This window comes from Astyanax mexicanus, chromosome 13 (assembly GCF_023375975.1).
Source record: "Astyanax mexicanus isolate ESR-SI-001 chromosome 13, AstMex3_surface, whole genome shotgun sequence".
NCBI classification, from domain to species: Eukaryota; Metazoa; Chordata; class Actinopteri; order Characiformes; family Acestrorhamphidae; genus Astyanax; species Astyanax mexicanus.
Window position 1 is genome coordinate 29,674,792 of NC_064420.1, and position 18,989 is coordinate 29,693,780.

The 18,989-nt window shown below is 39.4% G+C and overlaps 1 protein-coding gene across 1 annotated transcript in view; it reads left to right on the plus strand.

Moving 5' to 3' along the window:
• The window catches only part of arhgap46b (Rho GTPase activating protein 46b), a 126,198-nt gene that overhangs the window by 51,362 nt on the left and 55,847 nt on the right, over positions 1-18,989 (plus strand). The window lies entirely within an intron of this gene.

Sequence of the window (18,989 nt, forward strand, 5' to 3'; positions counted from 1 at the left end):
GCAAACTTGTGTCATGCAATACAATAAAGAGTTATATTCACAAACGGCACAAGGAGCTTCACTGTGCAAAGCACAAGCCTTTTATTAACCATGTCCAGAAGCAGCATCAACTTCTCTGGACTCCTTTACTCTAGTTTTAATTTTGGGAATTTTCTTAAATCTCCACAGGGTCAAAAATACATACATCATGCCTACATTTCACCAAACATTATTGTGTAGAGACAGTTTGTTCATAGCTGTGGTAATTAGCGTTATCTTTTGGTAGCCATCAGCAAGCGTCTCACAGGATTTGGGTTGGACGTTTGACCACTCTTTTTGGATGGTTTTTATGAGCAGTTCAGGACTTAAAACCATAAAAAAAATGTAGGTTAGCCTGCTTAATACATTTCGCAACCACCTTTGATGTTTGTCCTGTTGGAAGAAACATTTGTGTTCAGGTTTTAGCCCATTATGGCTGATAGTTTGAGGTTGTGCAGAAAAATTTTAAGGAAGACATCCTCCTTTTTTAATTAGTACACTTGGGCAATGTACCAATTCCAGTGTTGCTACCACCACCATGCTTAACAGCTGCTAAAGTGTTACTGGGATGGAACACCTTACTATTAATCCTCCAGCATTGTGTAAATTGATCATGAAATGTTACATCAGGGGACAGCTTGGAAATGCCTACACCTGTGTAAGCTGTAAGATATTGTCTTGTGAGTAAGTTTTGAACATTCTCATAGCAAAGTAAGAGTTCAAGGAAGGTCTGATAGTTCTGCATTTCAGATACCAAAATTGAGATTCAAAATAGTAAAGGTGACCTTTATGGTATAAAACCAGTTTTTAGGATCTTAACCTTAATCTGATTGCTGCCAAAATTCCCAGATGACGTTGCTTTCGATCAGCGTCTCATATTTATTCTGCGAGTTCCAGTTAAACCTGTTTAACTACATTAAATTAAATACTGTTTTACACAGGGTACTACATGTTTCCTCATGCAGCCTTAAGTTCACACACTATTTGAACATATTTACATTCTTTTATAAAGCTATAAATGTGATCCAAAAGCAAACATAGCAAAAAATCTGTGTGCATTACTCATGTACTGACAGAATACTGGTACATAGAGCTGAACACATGTATGCAGATACAGATATGCAGCATGTACACAAGCACACACCCACACATTTATGGCCTGTGAGACAGGTAGTATAAGGACTTTAGAAACCAGGCCAAAGGAGTGTGAGAAAATAAGAGCACATCTGTTTGTCTTATGCTTATGAACCATAAACCATATAATGTATGCCTGTCATGAATCATTTTTCTCTGATCATAATCCCCTTCGTTTTGGCCCATAGTTCCTTATGACGATCTAGAAAACACAAATACAAACACTAACACACACTAGTGCACACGCTAGATTATGAGTCACCGTGAAAAGACTCAGACTTCAGAGCTAGTCGACTCCCGTCACTCACTTCAGCTGATGAATGCAGTCAGACAGTGACTCAGACTGTGACTATAGGGGGATGTGGCAGTGTGAAATAGGATTTCCTCCTGGTGGTCTCTGATCTGTTTCAGTGGGCTTCAGTCTACCCTAGATCATCCCTCAGCTGGGTGCCATCTTAACTCCTGATCCTATTAGCATGTAAGCAAGCTGCAGTAGATAGTCCTACTACAGGCTCATGCGCCAGCATAGGTCATTTAGGTTATCGTAGCCTCCAGTCATGGAGATGACAGATGTTATATGGGCAGTGAACCAAGTTTTCTGTAAAAACACACTTAAAAGAAATCAAAGAAAGAAGGCTGTAAAATAAATATGTAAAAAAAAAATAATAATGATTTTACTATGTGATTTTTTTTTTATCTTGCTATTTATTATTGTTGGTATTCAATCTCATTGCAGTTTAATAAGCATTACACTACATCATGAAAAAGTATTGTATTGTATTAGATATTTATTAGGGCTGTCAATAGTGCTGTGGATATGATGATAAATATCATGGGGACAATAGAAAAGTTTCTATTGTGCTACTTACCTTCTATCGTCCCTATCTTTTCTACAGTAATTTCATCAATTATTCATGCAAATATATAAAGTAGGCTACGATGAAATGTATTGGCGTGGTCACTTTGCATAAACTCGGTTTATGTAAGTGATAATAAAGTAATCTTCGCAAAAAAAAGTTTCATAATGTGGTTTTGCGACATGGCGCTGCTTTACTCTATTTAATGGACACGGGCGGACACTAAAAGCTAGACATTTTCATTTGTAAAAGTTGGGTTTAATGTCACTCTGAAATAAAGTTGAAAAAAAATAAGCAATGATATTAATGTCATATTTTTCGAAGAATAACTGAAAACATATTTATCATGATATATATCGTTATTGTGATACAAAAAATCCCATATAGTTATATATGATTTTTTTTCCTATATCGCCCAGCACTAGCTGTCAACGTCAAATCGTTAACGCACACAATTCATTTAGAATCAGTAACGTGCTATTGTGTTTTTTTTTTTAACACAAGTTAAGTACGCCACCAAATTTCAAATTCCACAGTAATCTGTCCCACCCCTTACCTAACACGCAGATTTTTTTGTGGCTTACTGACCAAAATTCTGGTGTCCTTAGTCTAAGGATGGGTTTCTCCTTTGATTCTTGGTTTATCTTATGGTTTGTTTTTTGTGCTTTTTGTGAGCAATGTGACTCTTTATATGGTTAAGATGGCTTTAGTTTGTTTTCTTGGTGCCTGGTCCCTCTGAAATTGTATGTGCTATGTGATATGTAAAGTACTATACAAGTAAGCTGGATTTAAACTCACTGACAATGTGGGCTTTGTGTAAGCCACTAGACTAATCTAGAGCTTTTCTGTATGATATGTTTCCTTATATGCTCCTAATATGTGTTGTAGCCTCAAAGCATACAGTATTGTTGGAAAATGTTGTGGATTTGAGATATGTAATGCTGTAAATTTGAGCAGTACAGATTTACTTATATATTGTGCTGCAGAACAGTTCAATACGATACACTGCTGCACAGTTTAATACAATACACTGCAATGCAGTTCAGTATAACAAACTGCAGAATGCAGTTCCGTATCATAATCTGCAGAATAGCTCAGTACGTTGCACTGTGGAACAGTTTGATAAGACATGCTGCAGGAACAGTTTGATACTATATACTTCAGAAGAGTTACATAAGATAATTCAGATTTTAGTTAGTTAATGTAGACAAAAAGAACAGTTGAGGATGATACACGGCAGAACAGTTTGATGCAATACACTGCAGAACAGTTCAATGCGATAAAGTGCATTACAATTTAATACAGTTCAATACGATACACTGCACAACAGTACGATGCAATACACTGCAGAACAGTACGATGCAATACACTGCAGAACAGCTCAATGCAATACACTGCAGAACAGGTCAAAACGATACACTGCAGAACAGCTCAATACGATACACTGCAGAACAGCTCAATGCGACACACTGCAGAACAGGTCAATATGATACACTGCAGAACAGGTCAATACGATTCACTGCAGAACAGCTTAATACGATACACTGCAGAACAGCTCAATACGATACACTGCAGAACAGCTCAATATGAAACACTGCAGAACAGCTCAATGCGACACACTGCAGAACAGGTCAATATGATACACTGCAGAACAGCTGAATACGATACACTGCAGAACAGCTTAATACGATACACTGCAGAACAGCACAATACGATACACTGCAGAATCATTCAATTTGCTCTATTGCATTGCAGTTTAATATGATACACTTCAGAACAACTCAATATGATACACTGCAGAACAGTTTGATGCAATAAACTGCAGAACAGTTTGGTATGATACACAGCAGAACAGTTCAATATGATACACTGCAGAACAGTTTGATGCAATAAACTGCAGAACAGTTTGGTATGATACACAGCAGAACAGTTCAATGGATTACACAGAAGGACCGTTCAATATGATTATACAATGCACTGCAAAACACTTTAATACACTGCAGTTTAATATGATACACTTCAGAACAGCTCAATATGATACACTGCAGAACAGATTGATGCAATAAACTGCAGAACAGTTTGGTATGATACACTGCAGAACAGTTCAATATGATACACTGCAGAACAGTTTGATGCAATAAACTGCAGAACAGTTTGGTATGATACACTGCAGAACAGTTCAATATGATACACTGCAGAACAGTTTGATGCAATAAACTGCAGAACAGTTTGGTATGATACACTGCAGAACAGTTCAATTTGATACACCGCAGAACAGTTTAATACAATACACTGCAGAACAGTTTGGTATGATACACAGCAGAACAGTTCAATGGATTACACAGAAGGACTGTTCAATATGATTATACAATGCACTGCAAAACACTTTAATACACTACAGATCAGTCCAGTATGATACACTGCAGAATAGTTCAATTGAGTGCTCCTATACACACTCACCCATGAGCACACACAGAAGCTCAGAAACTCTGTTTCTCTCTCAGCATCAGGCAGTTAATCACACTCTAACACATTCTGTTTCTCTTCTTCCGCTTTATTTCAGACTGTCTCACACCTGTTGATTGGAGTGTTTGGTGTATGAGTGTGTGAGTGTATGAGAGGGTTATAGGCTATAGCATGTGCTGAGCTGACTGGCTGTGGTTTGGCAGGAGGAGTTGAAAACGTGACCAAGCTTCTGCAGTGCATTGCTCCACTCTAAGGAATACACATGCACAGATACACACTTCACACTTACATACGCGTACAGTGAGAGCTGCAGTGTCTATATATGGCAAGCAGCAACATGAGCTAGATTTGGGGTGTGTGTGTGTGTGAGAGAGGTAGAGAGGTAGAGATTCAATATGAAAGACAGGGAGAGGGAGACCTGAGGGTAAGGAGAGAGAGAGAGAGAGAGAGAGCGAGAGAGTAGAAAGAGGTTTATATAGAGGTGTTATACTCCCCTGTCAGCACCTCTGAATAAATTCTACAAGCTTGTACAGCACACACACACACAGACCTTCTCTCTTTCTCTCTCTCTCTCTCTCTCTCTCTCTCTCTCTCTCTCTCTCTCTCTCTCTCCCTCCCTCCCTCCCTCTCTCTTAATCTCTCTGTCAATCACACTCAATCTCAATCTATTAATTAGCTAGTTAGCTAGTCCATAGTCATGACACTGAGGGTTTGTTTCTAATATGTATGTATTATTGTGTGGGTGTGGCTGTTTGTGTGTGTATATATTTTTTTTATTGTTTGTGTTGGGCTCAAGGATTTATCGTTTTTTAATTAAAATCAAAATTGGAATAGACGCCATTTTTCAATCACAGGAGCTGCAATTCGAATTAGCCAATAGCCTGCAAGTGTGTGTGTGTATGTGAAGTCACAGCCTGCTCTTTCAGAGACATGTGCCGTGACATCACCGCGTTTGTATGTATCACTAATGCAGGTTTAGGGTTTAAGGGATTACAAAATAATCACCATTCTTTGGAAATATCGCAATTAGATATTTTGCCCAAATTGTGCAGCTCTAGATGTGTATGTCTTTTTTAAGCAGTTCTATATAATACATAATCAGCCAGGGTTAATAAAAAAATAGCTTTTATTTTAATATTTTCACAAATGCAATTATATTACATTCAGATAGTTTTGCTTCACCTAAACATTCATACTTATTGTTTTTGCCTGGAAAATTTCTGAGTTTGAATTTTTTTGACATACCATGAATCTGGCAGCTGGACCAATAGTTTTACATTGACATTATTTGAAAGTTCTCCTGTAAATGTACTGTTTTGTAGGTAATATTTTTAAGTGACAGCATGAATATCAGTTTAAAATCCAGTACAGTCTACTAAATGTGTGGCTCAGTAATCATCTACTTATACCAGTATGAATCCAGTATTTACATACACTTTCAGTATTTATACACTGGACCAGGAGAACAGCAGAGGTGTGCGTGTGTGATGGAGAGAGAAAGAGAGAGAGAGAGAGAGAGAGAGAGAGAGAGAGAGAGACAGACAGAGATAGAGAGAGAGAGAGAGAGAGAGAGAGAGAGAGAGAGAGAGAGAGAGAGAGAGAGAGAGAGAGAGAGAAGAGAGAGAGAGAGAGAGAGAGAGAGAGACAGAGAGAGAGAGAGAGAGAGAGAGAGAGAGAGAGAGAGAGATGATGTGTAGCAAGCAGACTTCTCAAACAGCTAATGGAATCAGCCTTAAATGGGCACACACTTTCATTTGTTAACACAACACAATCACTCTATCACACACACACACACACCCTTACTCAACACGCACTGTAACGAACTCCCCCCAGGTCAAATCTTAATGACTGCTAAAGACCCTGTGGGGCTTGTCTGTTAAGCCTGTCAATTTTGGTGGATGCTTTTGAATATGTACACACACACACACATAGACACACACACACTTTTGAACTGTAGCCTTGTGAATGTTTTGGCAGCGCTTATGTGGAGGACAACTGGCTGCCTTCTTGAGGTCAATGAGTTTCTTTCATAGATTTACATATCTCTCTCTCTCTCTCTCTCTCTCTCTCTCTCTCTCTCTCTCTCTATGTCCTGAATTTTTCTCAGTTTTTTTTTGTCTCTTCACTATTTCATCTCTTTCTCTCACTGTTCTTTATCTGTCTTTTTTCTTTATGACGTTCTTATTTATTGCATGGGGTTAGGATGCTGTGCTCTGATCTAATATCTGTCTCTCCAGCTCTAGATTGACTCTGTGTCTGTGGGTGCTTACTGTAAATGTTAAAGGCTGCAACTCCACACTCCACTAGTAGAGTCATCCTAGTGATTGGTCAGTGTAATATCACAACTATTTGTTCACATTTGTAATATGCATTGTGATTATTTCATTTTTAAGGTTCATTAGGGCAAAACAATTAAATTTGAGCATAAAAAGAGTAATAACCACGTTTAAAAAGACACCATTAAAGAGTAGAGCAATATTGTGATATTTGTTATGCCGTTTATTTAATTTCATTAAGTATCCATCTCTGCACTGGGTAAGTTTTTGTTTTAAGTTTGATGGTTAAGCTGGTCTACAACCATGAACAGACATCAACATGACCAGCAACACTAAGCTGGTCAACTATCATGACCAGCAAAATAAGGCTGGTTGACAAACATAGTCTTTAATGGAACCAAAGATGGTTCAACTATAGCTTTGCTCAAAGAACTATGGCTTAACATCAAAAAGCTAATATCAAAGAAAGTGCATGACTGGAGCTAAGCTATTGGTAATGGCTTACAATCAATGTTTAAAAAAAAATGCTGGTAACTTGTTTCAGATGGTTTTTGATGGCCAAGGTGGATAAAAGCAGGTGTTCCATGCAAAAACATACCCTTTGCTACATCCTTTCCATAAACACTGTTTTTTATAAAACCAAAGACTGTGATGATACTGTATATCGTCACTCATAGGTCGCCATAAATGACCAAAATCCATTGTAACACACACTTTCTTAAGAAAGCGCTGGTTAACAACCCAACTTACCTGTATAGATTATGTTTTCATCGTAATGACTAGCTTTTAGCTTTTCTATGACCTTCATCATCAGATACCAGCTTAGACCATCTAAAACCAGTTACCAGGAAAAAAACTGGTCCTTAGCTGGATGTTTCAGCAGGGAAGATACAGTATCTACAATAGCTTAGAACAGAGTATCGTGACAGTTTATCATTTAATCCCCCACCCCTACCACACACTACTCTATTGTAGTACTGTACTGACTGTACATGTGTGGATAAAAGGATTCATTTCTTATTAATCATCCTTTGGCTTTGTGGTGGCCTGCCCCCCACTACTCTGGCATATGGGTCATCTCTCTGGCTTAGATCCCTCGTTATGCACGTGTGTGTGTGTATATGAGTGAGTGTGTGGTCACTTGTTTGCCAGTGAAGCACAAAGGGCAGTCAGTATGGCACCAGGCACACATTCACTCTCTCATTTACACATGAATCTGTGCCATTGTTGCTGCTGAGTTGGGTTTTTACTCTGAAACTGATGGGAGTCACTGAGCTGGCTGTGTTTATTCAGTCTGACCTACTGGGCTGTTTACTGGACAGCCATTTATTCTGAGTTCAAACCCTCAGTTGAGGCCAGGATGTGGGTCATCTTCTCAGTTGCTCACTGTCAATTTTTAAGGGTTAGGACAGGAGTTCTTAGAGTTGTTTTATATGATGCTATAGAATCAATAGAACTGTCCTTGGTTTTATTGAAAAACTGGATTTGTGGAAAGTATGTAGCATATGGTATATTTTTTTGCATAGAAGACAGAGCAGCTTTTCATCCACCTTGACCTTCAAAGACCATCTGAACCCAGCTACCAGCAATTGTTGGTCTTGAGATTAAAAGTCATTAACCTTAGTTCATCTCTAGTTGTGTGTTTTCTTTGATATTAACTTTTTTTCGGAGTTAAGCAAGAGTTCTTTGAGCAACGCTGTAGTTAATTCATCTTTGTTTCCATTAAGAACTGCCTTTGTGGAAGAGATACATGCGATATATGTAATACAGGGTATGTTTTTGCATGGAAGACCAGCATTTTAATCACCCTGACTATCAAAGACCATCTAAAATCAGATAGATTTCTTTTTTTTTTTTTGCTGAATTTTAAGACATTAGTTTTAGCTTAGCTTAACTCTCGTCATGTACTTTCTTTGATATTAACTTTTTTACAGGTTCTCAAGCGTCCATTGAGCAATGCTGTATTTGAACCCATTTTTATTTTATTAAGAACTGTATTCATGGAAGAGAGAGCATAGAGTATGTTTTTGCATAGAAGACTAGCTTTTCATCCACCTTGACCATCAAAGAGCTTCTAAAACCAAAAAGAAACAATTCTGGTATTACGTTTTTGCTGGATTTTGATCCATTAGCCATAGTGTATTTTAGCTTAGCCTAGTATTACTTCTTCTTTGATATTAGCCATAGTGGCTAGCCTACAGCCCTGAGGCATTGTTTGTGTTTAGCCTCAGTTTTAGCTGTCAGCATTTGTTTTTGTTGTTTTTATTCATTTAGCATCTAGAAATATTGCTTTTCTTTAGTTCTTTCTTACATTAAACTGGTTTAATAGTGATTTATTACTTCTCACACTGCAAAAAAATCAATTAATTAATCGATTAATCAAAAAACAAGAAAAAAATATATTTTAATTTTTTTATATATATTAAGCAAAAAAAATCTGCACCTGGGGTAACAATTTCTTAACATAAGCAGTTGCAAAGTCTCAAAATGAGTGAAGTAAGACTTTAAGCAGCGATTACTGATTTTATATCTAAAATGTGACCACAAGAATCTGAGTAACTTGACTGACATTTTTTTATTTCAGATTACTTAAAATAAGTATGAAGAAAATCTCAAGTAAGGCTGTAATTGTTCGTGAAATAAGCAAATAATATTACTAATGCTTAGTAAGACAAAAATTCTTATCAGACAAAAAAATTACTTATTTCCTTGAAATAAGATACTTTTACTTGCTGAGTTTTTTTTTTTTTTTGCAGTGCATACCATTGTTGCTATGTTTTGGGTGCCCTCTTCTTGCAGCTTTAGTTTCTATATTGATCTGTTTGGCTTGGTCCAGCAATGCCAACCTTCATCATGTAAGTTATCTGAAGTTGATCAGGTTAGTCGTGCTTGTAGAGCAGCTAAACCATCAAATGAATGAAATGCAGACATTTTACACTGTGAGGCTTTTCTTATGAACCTCTCGCAGAAAGCCTCTCTATCTCCTCTCACTTTCGCTCCCTCTCTCTTTTTCTCCGCTCAAACAGCCTCCCGTCGTAAAGAGGATTGGGTTGTCATTGTTAATCTGCTCAGCAGATTCTTGTATTATCTCCTCCCGCACGGAGAAATCCGCCCGGATTAGAATCCTCGTGTAAACATGCCTCCTTTCTCCTGCGGAGAACAAAGCTGGCACTTCGCCGCCCGTCCCCTCCGCCAGCCAGATCAAAGGAGGGAGGAGGAGAGAGCGATAGAAAGTGAAAGTGTTTAGATCAGAGCAGGCTGTGAAAACATGTAGCGTTTAAAACTACGTCAAGTAGCAGCTGCAGGTGCTCCAACAGGTCCTCTCACCTGTTCTGCACTGATGAAATCCCCTTGATAAGGGTGGCATGTATTTGTGTATGTGTGTGAGTGTTTTATGAATATTATGACAGCGGGCTTCTGTCTAATCAAACCTTATCTGATAGTCGTCCACACTCTACTGAGCTATCCATATATGTATATCTTTCTGTCTGGTCATTTCTTTCAGTCTTTTTAAAAGTTAAGATACTTCTTATGTTTGCTCTGTCTTAGTATTCTAATCTACAATAGTCAGTTTTTGTTCTAGTGAATTTGATTCACACTCACACAACTCTATTACAGACATTTGGGCTCACTGCCTAAAAATGAATATGTGTGATCAAAGCTGTTCTTGTAATCCTTTTGAATTGACCTTTGTGTGTGTGTGTGTGTGTGTGTGTGTGTGTGTGTGTGTGTGTGTATTGAGTGGTCCTGCGGGCTAAGCGCTGTCACTATGATCGGGAGATTGCTGGTTCAATTCCCGGTCATGCAGCTTGCCATCAGCTGCCGGAGCCCTGAGAGAGCTCAATTGACCTTGCTCTCTCTGGGTGGGTAGATGGTGCTCTTTCTCCCCATCACTCCAAAGGGTGATGTTGATCAGCGCAAGGCATCTGTGACCTGATGTGCGCTTTCCTCCGAGGGCTCTGTGATGCTACTTTGCAATGCTGCATCGACAGTAGTTTGAAAAAGAGGCCGTGGCTGACTTCACATGTATCGGAGGAGGCATGCGCTAGTCTTTATGCTCCTGGTGTTGGGGCTTCCCTAATGATAAGGGGAGTCCTAATGAGTGGGTTGGGTAATTGTCCTTGTAAATCGGGGAAAAGGTGGGAAAAAAAATAAATCTTAGTGTGTTTCTTCTGATCATTTAACATCAATCTGTTTTCTCTATATTCTCTACTGAGAAGCCTCCCTTTCAGGCAGAAGCACTCAGCATGTATTTCGCAATATTTCGAGGTGAGATTTGCTGCTGTCACTTATATAGACCACTTGAGAATTGCTTCAGCTGCACAATCACTCTGCATTTTCCTCTGGAAATGGGCTTTTCTAGTAGGACTTGAGACCCACCAAAGAGAGTCTCTTTTCTGAAGTCTAGAAAAGAGTGAATTTCCGAATGTGAATTTGAATTTAATGTCAAACCTCTTGGGTGCTGTAGATATTCTGTCCTCTCATGTCTCTGGTCCAGTCAGTTAATGCTTCACATAGAAAAGTCTGAAGTTTACAACGCTATCTATTTAAATATACTGGCTGTATTATTCACTGCCTCCAATTGGACTAGGGACCGTGAACCAACAGACCATAAATGATATCAAGATATCACCCTTGCCAGGCTGCCCACATATGCCCACAGGCTGACCAGGGTACAGTGCTTATGCTCAACAAATGGCGTGTTTGGGGAAAAATTGAGAATCATGATCACTAGCAAGGCCAAATACCAGTAACCATACTGGAAAAGCCAGCCCAACCAGAAAACATCCTACCAGGCTAATAGTGCTTTACCAGTAGGCCCTTTGGCATTTACTGCTGCCAAATATGGTGACAGAAGCACACTCATCTGAATGGTCTGGTAGCTCACTCTTTATAGTGTTTTGAGAAGGTTAGGTGAGTAAGAACATGTGAGCTACTGTTCTGAGAACAGTACCTCAACAAACAGGGTCTGGAAGGATAGTGTAGACTAGGCTGTGGCTGTATTTGGCTTTCCAAGAAGGGCATGTTGGGTTTTTGGTTGCTGCTATGGATTGCAATTTTAAGGTAAGGTCTCTTTTTCAGCCCACAACAAATATACAGCTCTGGAAAAAAATAAGAGACCACTTCAGAAATCAATATTTGGTGAATTTACCCAGATTTTTAATCACAGCTTTCATGCATCTTGGCATGCTCTCCACATCTCCAAGTCTTTCACGCTGCTTTTAGGTAACCTTATTCCACTCCTGGCACAAAAATTCAAGTAGTTTAGTTTTGGTTGATGGCTTGTGACAATCCAACTTACATCTCAAATGATTACATTCAGAGGTTTTTTAGTGGGGTCCAGGTCTGGAGATTTTTGAATGTCAGTCAGCAACCGAAGGATGACATCAAGTGACCTATAAAAAGAATGGCAAATTGAGTGAAATGCATGGAAAGTACAGTTCAAAACAATCTCTTAGAGGCAGGACTCAAGCTGGAAAAAGGTCCTTCTTCAATGAAAGAAGAAGAGCCCAGCTGAAGTTTGCAAAATATCATAAGAACACCGGGCCATCAAATGTTTAGATGGAGACCTGAAGACAGACTGTCACAAGCCATCAAACAAAGCTGAACTGCTTGAATTTTTAAGCCAGGAGTGGCATAAGGTCAACCAAAAGCAGTGTGAAAGACTGGCGGAGAGCATGCCGAGACACACGAAAGCTGTGATTAAAAATCTGTTATTCTACCAATTATTGATTCTGAACTCTTCCTTAGATAAAACTTTAGTATTTTTGTTGTTTCTAAATGAATATGAACTTGTTTTCCTTGCATTATTAGTGTTTGAAAGCACTGTATCTTTTAATTTTACTCAAACATATACCTGTAAATAGCAAAATCAGAGAAACTGATTCAAAAACTGAAGTGCTCTCCTAATTATTTCCAGAGCTGTAGAGTTGTTGTGCCTGATGTTTTGCAGGCGGCTGTACTGATGGACTTGGAGGAGAATCAGCATGTTTATGAAAGTATGGAGTTGGGAAGCCAAGTTCATGTTTTTGACAGTTTTTCATCATGGAGTTCTTTATTTTACATCATGTCAGACTATTCGTGCATGTACAGATTGTACAGTAATTCAGCACACTGTCTGTCTTGTCCTGCATTGTGTGGTAAGTGCCTGTGCAGCAGAACTGAAGTGCTGTTGATACTGGTTGATACTGTACCAGCCTGCTGTAGCCGGCTGTGTTTATGCCGGTCTGAATTCCTGCCATATTTTCCCGTGTTGCCTTGGCCTCTGTGGCCCAGACCCAAGCTCCGCCCCCCTTTACCTCACTCAGAGGGTGAGGAGCAAAGAAGGAGCGAGACTGACAGAGAAAGAAAGAGAGAGATCCCTATGCTCATGTTTTCAGGCTCTAACACTGCACTTTACGGAAGCTGACTGTTGCTATTCAATCATAGTGAAACTAAAGTGTCCACAGTTAGGCCCTCCAGACCTGCACCTGCTGCTCTGATCACCTGATTCATACAGCAGGTAATCTGACTGACTGCTACAGTTCCAGGACACACCTTAACCAGAACACATGCTTACTGATATAAAACATGAGTGGAAATGACTCATTTCCTGTCAGGTGTCTTGTGTTTGTTAAGGGGTTGATCATTCTTAAAAGGTTCCCCCTTATGTACACAATGTTATAACCAGTTACTTTAAATAGACTGAGCTTTTAAATAGAACTAAAAATGATTTCTTGATTTGCTAAGATAAGGCATTTTCCCAGTTATCTGACACTTTGACAGAAACATTTTACTTATATTATTTACTTATATTGTATATTAAATTATATTCCTTTCACCATATTGTTACTGTAAGTGCTGATGTTGATGCATAAAGCATTCCATTTATTTTCATTAAGTAAATAATTAATAAATAATATGCTCAGTGTTTAATGTTAGATTAAAATTACATTGATTTAATATACTGTAAATTCATTGTTTTTTGGTGTTTAAAATACTGTGTAAAGGGTGGCACGCATCTCGCGAGAATGTTTGGCGGATATGAGATCTGACTTTACTTTAGTAGCAGGCTAGCTAATATCTCGAGACTCTGCTAGCTCACAAGAAATACAAGCACCGACGTCTGCAGTACATACGGACTGTAAAAAGGAACTTTCAAAGACTCAAGAACCTCTTTCCTCAACAAGCAGCCAACGAGGTATTTTGTTTGTAGTATTTAAGTTCATTTTGACCATGTATTATGTACCTTTGTTGATATTATTTTACTGTTTTCGTTTACAAATACAGTTCTCACGGCGTGACTAAGTTACTGTGTGGCACCCAAGCTAAAAGACGTGTCCAATAAAGAAACGCCCGTTTGGAAGAACTGACCTGCGTCTGTGTTGTTGTGGAGAGAGCTATAGTGAGAACTCGTCTGCTCATCGCGGGTAGAAGGAGACTACGGGACCGCCGCGGGGAAAACCGCTGGGAGCAACGCGACGAAGATCCAGCACTTCAGATAAGCCAAGCCACTGTGTGCTGTCCGCATACTGACTGCAAGCTACGGTGATTAGACTGAGTTAAAATCGCTGACTTTCAAGCTAAAGCCAAGAAGTACTCTGCCACATCCGTTAAGTTAAGGTGGTTTGAGAAGCAGTTGAACTTGAAAATTGCAACTAAGGACTCAAGTCTATTATTATTACATACTGTGCTTAATCTGCATGTATGGGAAACGTTTAATGTGCTGGTGCATTCTTTACATATCTCAAGGTTAAAGGGGAACTTCACCTCCTAAGCAAGCTTGAAGAAGCAAGTTAATAAGCTTAGTAGTGATTTAAGAAAATCAAATAATAAGCTCAAATTAAGAATCTTTAAGGTTGTGTGTCATATACGAAATAATTGAGTTTAAATGAACAGTACTAAGTGAAGTTTAAATGGGGCATCAGATTATGTGAAAACTTTTTGTGTAAAGGACAAGTAATTGAATGCATTTCTAGATATATATTCTAGATATATTCTCTGAACACAATTACTGATTATATAAGCATTTACATTTCATACTTGTATATTGAGCAAAGTAGTTCTCAGTCTTATTTGTTTTAAAATTTAACTCATACATTTAAGAGCTGAAAGTTATCTTCCAACAGATCTAAAATCCACACACAGGAACACTGTATTTTACAGTTACACATAGCCTAACACAAAATCATTTCAAGCTAATTCACATCACATGCATTACATAACCATTTAAGTTTCTCAAGATGTCTAGCACAAGTACTGAGACCTGCTGTAAACAGGTTCATCCTGAAGCTACAGATACTGAGTCTGCAGAAGAAGTAGAAAGGCTACGAAGAAGCGAAAGAACACGAACTTTGACAGAAAAAGGAAAAGAACTTAAAGAAGAACAGCTGAAGACTGTACAACGTCGGTACCGAATGAATTTTGAGAAATGGAAGTATTATGCAAGAATAAGCAAGGAAATACTCACAGATGAAGCCTCTGAAGAGGAATTGAGTGAATTGATTGAGAACATTAAAGGTACCTGTTCTGATGTGAAGGTAGTTTATGAAGACATACGTCGAGTGCAGACTCCTGAAACAGATCTGCGGCGCAAGGTTGACGCATGTATTGCACTTTCTGAGTTTATCGTTCGAAAGGCAGGGCGACTGATTGAAGGGCACACAACTGAAGAAGAATCTTGGCCTGATGTTGGTTCGATTCTAGACTCAACAGGTTCTATATCAAGATCACTGTCTCATCAATCAAAATTTGGTTCTGCCCACTCAAGCATTCACTCAGTTAAGAGAAAGGAGGCAGTGGCAGAAGCTGCTGCATCCAAGGAAGTATTGGCTGTGCTGGATGAACAGGAAAGAGAAGTAATGGAACTTCAGAAGTTAGAGGCTGAAAGTAAACAGCGACTGGCACAATTTGAATCTGAGAATCTAGCTAGACAACAAGCAATGCAAGACAAGCGTAGAAAGCTTGAACGCCTGGAAGAAGTAAAGAAGTTGAATGCTGCTAGAGCTCGAGTAAAGATCTACGATCAAGATGAAGAAAAGCTTGATGTAGTTGACTCAGTTCTTAATGTTGAAATAGCAGAAGAATCCCCAGTTCTCGAATACACAGGTCCACATTCTTTGCCAGTCACAACTCAAGCTCTGAATGCCTCAAGTTCTCCATTCTTTCCACATTCTCTACAATATGCTAGTCAAGCTCCTGTTCCCCAAGGCCTGCAGTTCGTATCTCAAGCTCCGCCAGCTTCAGTGGCTGTGCCTCAAGTGCAAGGCAGCTGTGATTTGGTAAATGTGTTAGCAGAAGCTATAAGTGCTAATCGTCTTCCAACACCAGAACCTGCTTTATTCTTTGGAGATCCTTTGAAATTCAAAGATTGGCAACTGTCTTTTGAAACATTAATAGACAGAAAGAACATTCCAAAGAATGAAAAACTGTACTACCTAAGAAAATACGTAGGTGGTGCTGCGAAGAAAGCTGTTGAAGGATTCTTTTTACTTGGCACTGATGCAGCATACAACTCAGCCTGGCAGTTGCTGGAAAAACGTTTTGGAGACCCATTTATAATTGGAAAGTCCTTTAGAGATAAGCTGCATGGATGGCCAAAGATAAGCTCTAAAGATGGTGGCGAAATAAGAGAATTTGCAGATTTCCTTAAGAGCTGCGAGGCAGCAATGCCTCACCTTAAGACATTAGAAGTTCTCAACGACAGCTGTGAGAGTCAAAAAATTCTGAGAAAATTGCCTGATTGGTTGGTTTCCAGATGGAACCGCAAAGTACAAGACTTTCGACAAGCAAATCCTGGATACCCACCATTTAAAATGTTTGTAGACTTCATAGCAAAGGAAGCAGATCTCGCTTGTGATCCCATATCCTCAGTACAAGCACTTAGGAGTGTAGAGTGCGAGAAACCAAGGCATCTTAAATCCCAAACTGTTCAAGCAAAGACACTGTCCACAAACGTAGCAAGAAGCAGCATCCCATTATGCACCTTCTGCAAAAGAACAGGACATGTTCTTGACAAGTGCAGAAAGTTTTGTGAGAAGACAGTTGAAGATCGTGTTAAGTTTGTACGTGCAGAGAAGCTTTGCTTTGGATGTTTGAAGACTGGGCATCATTCAAGAAGCTGTGAAAATAAGAACACATGTGATAAGTGTCAGAAGAGACACCCAACATGCTTGCACGAGGACAAGTTCAAGGAACATCCAAGGTCTACACTCTCTAAGATACCTACCAGCTTAAACGACAAGGTATACAACAAAGACATGGTGGCAACAGCAACTACAAATACAGTCACACAAGAAGGCCTATGCACACAAACGTCTTCAATCATACCTGTCTGGGTCTCATCCACAAAGCAGCCAAGTCAAGAAATCCTAGTCTATGCACTTTTAGACACGCAGAGTGATACAACCTTTATCTTAGATGAAGTAGCACAAGACCTTGACACAAATAAGGAAGATGTTAGTTTGCAGCTATGCACAATGTCTGCGAAGTCAACAGTCATACCCTGCCAAAGACTAACAAATCTACAAGTCCGAGGATACAACTCAGAGAAGAGAATTTCACTGCCAAAGGTTTTCACGCGAGAGTTTATTCCAGCAAACCGATTGCATATTCCAACTTCTGAAACAGCTCTAAAATGGTCTCATTTGGAACAGTTGGCAGACAAGATTCCACCACCACTGGATTGCGATGTAGGTCTTCTTATTGGTTATAACTGTCAACAAGCCCTTCTTCCTAGAGAGATCTTGTCTGGAGAAGAAAATCAGCCATACGCACAGCGAACTGATCTCGGCTGGAGTATCATAGGTTGCTCTAATCCAGCAAGTGACTATGACGATGCAGTAGGAATCAGTCACAGAATCATAGTGAGACAAGTGACACCTGCTTTGCAGCCATCAATTGAGCTAAGGAAAGAAGTACACTTTGTGTGCAAAACTCATGTAAAGGAAATTATTTCAAGAGATGTAATCAAAGCTCTCGAATCTGATTTTATAGAGCACACTACAGATGACAACTCAGTCTCACAGGAAGATCTTATCTTTTTAGCCACATTGAAAAGGGGCATAAGACAGAAAGAAGATGGCCACTTCGAACTCCCACTTCCCTTTAAGACAGATAAACCTCATCTACCAGACAATAAAAAATGTGCAGTTCATAGGCTCAGCTCATTAGAGCGACGACTGAGGAGAAATGAGCAATACTACAAAGATTATGTCCAATTCATGGATGACATAATATCCAGAGGAGATGCTGAGAAGGTTCCACAGTCTGAACTTGATAACCAACCAGCATGGTACATTCCGCACCACGGAGTCTACCACCCCCACAAACCTGGAAACATCCGTGTGGTTTTTGACTGTTCTGCACGTTTCCAGGAAACGTCACTAAATGATCATCTGTTGACTGGGCCAGATTTGACTAACACATTAGTTGGTGTTCTATGTCGATTTAGAATGTATCCAATAGCCATAATGTGTGACGTTCAAAAAATGTTCCATCAGTTTCACGTTGCAAAGGAACACCAAGATTACCTAAGGTTTCTTTGGTGGGACAAAGGTGATCTGGACTGTAATCCTTCCGTATACAGAATGAAGGTGCACCTGTTTGGTGCAGCCTCATCTCCTGGCTGTTCCAATTTTGGCCTGAAGCATCTAGCAGCCCAGGGTCATGGCAAGTTTAGTCAGAAATCCATCAATTTCATTCAGAGGAGCTTTTACGTCGACGATGGTTTAACAAGTGTAAAGTCACCTGCTGAAGCTATACGTCTGGTGGAAGAGTCAAGAGCCTTGTGTAAGACAGGAAACCTTCGGCTGCACAAGTTTGTATCCAACAACAAGGAAGTGATTGCAGCAATACCTTCTGAGGAATGTGCCCAAACCAAAGATCTAGACATGGCTTTAGGAGAAGTTCATATTGAGCGAGCACTTGGAGTTCAATGGTGCGTTGAGGCAGATGAATTCCAATTCAGGGTCATAGTCAAGGAAAATCCACTGACAAGGAGAGGAGTTCTCTCAACCGTCGCTTCCGTCTATGATCCACTAGGGTTTGTGGCCCCCTTCGTATTGGTTGGTAAACAGATTCTTCAGACACTGTGTAGAGACAAGGTAGGCTGGGATGAAGACCTTCCTCAGCACATTCTACCTCAGTGGGAATCATGGCTTAAAGACTTACCTCACTTAGCAGCCTTGAAGGTTCCAAGAAGCTATCTCCCATCCAATTTTGCTGATGTCATGCTATATGAACTTCACAACTTTTCAGA